The sequence below is a fragment of the Aquarana catesbeiana genome, linkage group LG03 (assembly GCF_042186555.1).
Source record: "Aquarana catesbeiana isolate 2022-GZ linkage group LG03, ASM4218655v1, whole genome shotgun sequence".
NCBI classification, from domain to species: domain Eukaryota; kingdom Metazoa; phylum Chordata; class Amphibia; order Anura; family Ranidae; genus Aquarana; species Aquarana catesbeiana.
The window spans coordinates 645,887,118-645,892,113 of record NC_133326.1 but is presented as its reverse complement, the minus strand read 5'-3'; the positions used below and the strand labels follow the sequence as shown (position 1 = coordinate 645,892,113).

Genomic DNA, 4,996 nt, shown 5'->3' with positions numbered 1-4,996 from the left:
GGCAGAAAAAAAACAAAAAAAAACAATATTCCGTATTTTGCTGAACTCTGTAATAAAAGGGGTAGAGGAGACCGGGACATAATGACTGGAAGAGTGTCTTCCTCTGTTGCTCTTTCTATTATCATGTTTCCTCTCTTTTAACAAGTTTTCCCGCGGGGTGTTTTCTGCAATATTTATAGCTCTATATAAAATTGATTTAGGATAACCTCTGTTCTCAAAACGTTGAAACATCGCTAGAGCCCCTTGATTGTACTCTGTCTCCTCGCTACAAATGCGTTTCAATCTTAAAAACTGGAATGCTTTTCAAGGTGTGTTTGGGGTGGCTGGAGTCCACTCTCGAGATCGTGTTTCCAGCAGATGGTTTCCTAAAAAGGCTAGTCACTACCTTATTACCCACACCTGTCAGTCTTACATCCAAAAAGTCTATGGATGTGGAATCCTAACATCCGGTAAATCTTAAATTCAGATGATTGTCGTTCAGATATGACAGACAATCTCCTAGACTACTGACCTCCTTTGAGACAATAAATAGTAGGTCATCAATGTAGTGATAATAAAAAAGGGTATCCAAGCAATGGGGACTTTCAGATGCATAAATGTGGTGTCTCTCCCACCATATAAAGATTAGAGAACGATGGGGAGAACTTGGCTCCCATAGAGGCACCACATTTCTGCAAGTAGTACTCTCCGTCAAAAATAAAGTAATTATGAGTGAGTAAATACTCTAAACATAACAAAATGAACTCATGATGGACAAGGAAGTAACCACTATATCTAGGTAAGAAGAAAGATACTGCCTGTAGACCCAAGGAGTGTAGAATAAATGAGAAGAGGCTTGACACATCACAGGTCACCCATCTCAACTGATCATTCCTTTCAAAGTCCTTCAACTTCGTAAGTAGCTGTTTAGTGACTCTGAGGTAGCCGGGTAGGCCGACTACCAGAGACTGTAATCGGTGGTCTACCCACTGGGGAATTAATAAAGGCCACAATCGGTCTTCCAGTCAAGGGATTACATCCCTTATTTACCTTTAGGAGAAAATGGAAAATGGGTAAGGTGGGATGCTCAGGTATAAACATATCTTTTTCTTTTCCTGTGAAAACACCTGCCATAACCCCCCTATCTAGCAATAAAGACAGTGCTTTCTTGAAAGATTTGTGGGATTGGCCTTATGGCGAAGATATGTATCAGTGTCAGATAATTGACGTATCGTCTCCATCCTATAAGCCCTAGAATCCAAAATCACCACGAACCTCCCTTGTCAGCATTCCTAATGACTATCTCATCATCCTCTCTCAAATCCTTCAATGCTGTCCTCTCACGAACTGTAAGATTGTCCTGCATACAATTAACAGAAAATTTATGTGCTAGATGAGTCAAGTCCCCCTCAACCAATTTTTTAAAGAGGTCCATGTCCTTGTCTCGTGAACCTACAGAGTAAAAATCCAATTTTAGTTTAATGCCCCGTACACACGGTCCGATTTTCCAACGGAAAATGTGTGATAGGACCTTGTTGTTGGAAATTCCGACCGTGTGTAGGCTCCATCACACATTTTCCATCGGATTTTCCGACACACAAAGTTTGAGAGCTTGCTATAAAATTTTCTGACAACAAAATCTGTTGTCGGAATTTCCGATCGTGTGTACACAAATCCGATGGACAAAGTGCCACGCATGCTCAGAATAAATAAAGAGATGAAAGCTATTGGCTACTGCCCCGTTTATAGTCCCGACGTACGTGTTTTACGTCACCGCGTTCAGAATGATCGGATTTTCCGACAACTTTGTGTGACCGTGTTTATGCAAGACAAGTTTGAGCCAACATCCGTCGGAAAAAATCCTAGGATTTTGTTGTCGGAATGTCCGATCAATGTCCGACCGTGTGTACGGGGCATAAATGGTATGCCAGCTGGCATCTTATTTGGTTCAATGGAGCAAGGACTGGATTCATGGGCTAGCTCAACCAAATCATTCAATGCACATGTCTCAACAAATAATTGGGGAGAAGAAGGAGACTCACCTACCACCGAATTGTCGCCAGACAATTGAACATCATCCACAGTATCCCCAAAATAATGTTTCTTTAAAGTCAAGGTAAGGACGAACTTGTTGACGTCCAGTATTGTGCCAAGGGGATCAAACTTTCTGATGGGGCAAAAATTAAGCCCCTTGGATAATAGGGCCACCTCCACATCATTCAAAACTTTATGGGACAGGTTAATACCGTTGGTAGTTTTTGGTGGGGACAATTCCAAAGCTGGTACTGACCCCCATCGCCGTTGCTGGTGTTTCTTTCCCCCCTCTCCTTGTTTTTTGTAGTTTTCTTTTTCTTCTTTTTGTTGAAACCTTTGGCATTCCGGTTTAAAGATTGTGAGTTGGTAACCCGATGAATAGGATCTTGTCAGTCAGCGATGTCAGGTGAAGAATCCGAAGCAGAGATGGCCATGGTATCATTGGCGGATTCGTTTTCTAGGTCAGAAAAACTGACCCATTTTTTAATAGAATTCCTGCGAGGGCGGCCAGAGAAAGCAGATCCCTTCCAAGTGTAAACTGCATTACTCCCATAATCAATGTGGTCGCTATTAAGTTTTCTTTCTTGCCGACAATCACATCCCTTTCCAATTTGTCAAGCCTAAAATTCAGCCTGGTGTCAAATTCTGCAAATCTGATATCACTTTGTGACTCTGGTAAATCTTTTTGATTTGCGGACATCTCACTTTGTAGGCACTTTAAATCTTTTGTTTTAGAACTTATGATCATCCTCATTAGTTTAAAGGAGCAAGCAGTGAATGTGTCCATCCATTCCTTTTTCAAAGTTCATTGTGTAGATCAAACGTGGGAAATTTTTTGATCCTCAGGCCACGGGGTATTTACTCCAATGTAAGATACTCATTGAGCGTTTTAATATCCCAAAAGCCTCTTATCTCCTTAGCCATAAGCGTCTCTAATTTCCAAAAAGATTGTTGCAAGATGATTCCATCAACCAATAATTGCAACGTGTGGGTGTGCTGGCTAGACCGAAGAGGATTGTCTGAAGGGGCTGTGAGGGTTCTACTAAAACCAGTATGCAATGTAGCAGGGACTGAAGTAGTATCTTCAGTGTTGGAAGAAGGTGGCAATGAATGAAGGGGTCAGCAGTTGGTAAAGAGGATTGCAGGGGTGAATCTCAAGTGCTGGGCGTGTGTTCTTGCACTGTCTCAGAAGCTGGATTTTGGACTGTCAGGAGTTATCAGTGCCAACCAGTATACATAGGTGACCAGGATGGCTGAGTGGTTAAGGCGTTGGACTTAAGATCCAATGGATGAACATCTGCGTGGGTTTGATCCCCACTCCTGGTAAGAGCAGTCAGTAACTGATATCTTTTACTTAATTGCTGCTTAAGGTTATTATTGCTCTTTTTATATTATTTCTGCTGGGGGGGTTTAATTTTGCTCTCATTATATTATTTCTGCTGGAGGTTATTATTGCTCTTTTTATATTATTTCCTGCTGAAGGTTATTATTGCTCTTCTTCTTATATTATTTCTGTTGGGGGTAGTGTGGGTTATCATTGCTCCCAGGGAGGGAGTAATTATTGCTGGGGACAATTGGAGTTATTATTTCCAGGGGTTAGTATCAGTGGCAGCCATTCCATTCCTAAGCATATGGTGTCAGCTCACGGGATTTCAACTGTATATTCAGCATACAAGAAGAGGGCACATCAGATAAGTAAACCCTAACAATGAACTTATGACGATCACACATTGATGAAAATTCTGCCGATTCAGCAGGGACCAGATGAATTTAGATCTATGTATGGGTAGGTTGGTTGTACACAAGTTGACCTATCAATTGCCTTGTGTACAACCAGACAGTCAGGTTTTTCCCCCAACGATCAGTGCTGCCGGCTTTAGCCAGCAGCACTGATCACTATATTCTGATAGCGGGGGGGGGGGCTCCCCACTGTCAGAATAAAATACAACAGCGGGAAGAATTCCCACATCCACCTCAAATTTATGGATAGGGGCATCAGATCATTTTTTTCCCTTCATCACACCGTATGGGCTGCCTTACACTTTAAGGCAGAGAATGCATTATAGAAAATTACTTTCAAACACTTGCATTATCATTAAAGGCCACAAGATGTCCTCAGACCCCAAACAGAAAACCATAGAAGACCAGTTTGCTTGCTATTCAGCATTTATAAGCAAAGCCCTCTGTAGTATTGCAACAGCTGAGAGTTGTGTAAAGCCGCCTTCACACAGATGTAAAGAGGAACTGCAGGCTGTTCACATAATTTGTACCAAAAACATCTTTGCCATTCTGAAGCTTCCCTCCAACCACTTTGCATATTATTTTATATATACTGTGATTCTGTACTTGCCAAATATGCTGCAGAAATCTCCCTCCACTGAGTCTGGCTGCATCCATTTTAACTGTGGGTAGCTGAAGCTGCTGCCTGTTCACTTCTTGGATTTACACAGAGGCACACCTTCAGCTCTACATCCCTGCAGCTCTCATTGGCCCTCTTATGACTCATCCCCCCTCCCTTCCTGGCAAAATCTCATGAGAGTGAGCGAGAGTGCTGTGCATGATGTCATAAGCCTAGGCTAATAAACCGGACAAGAAACAGGAAGTGAGCTGTATAAGATATTTACTGGCAGAAAAAAAAAATGTTTTACTATCCAAAGTTAAAACAATAAGGGCAGAAGATTTAATAGATGGAAAGTTGAACAAAAAATTATTGAAGTTCTGCTTTAAAAGAGTAATTCTACTTTTGATGAGTAAAAAAACATTCCCTTGTGGGTGATCTATGTACATTGCAAGGATTTTAACCACTTGTGGACCACGAACCGTACATTTACTGCAGCAGGGGGGCCGCTCTGTGGCAGATCACGTAGGTACGTGATCTGCCACTTTTGGGTCTGGGGCGCGCGGCGCCAGTATAATCACAGCGGGAGCCCAGCGGTAGGTACCGCAGACTCAATGTCCGCTGATTAGACAGGACACAGGCAAA

At 42.2% G+C, this 4,996-nt stretch overlaps 1 non-coding gene across 1 annotated transcript; it reads left to right on the top strand.

The window, feature by feature from the left end:
• Positions 1–3,256: 3,256 nt before the first annotated feature.
• On the top strand, positions 3,257–3,339 carry TRNAL-UAA (transfer RNA leucine (anticodon UAA)). The gene has a single exon. It is a non-coding gene; the product is annotated as a tRNA-Leu (tRNA).
• The last annotated feature ends 1,657 nt before the right edge of the window (positions 3,340–4,996 follow it).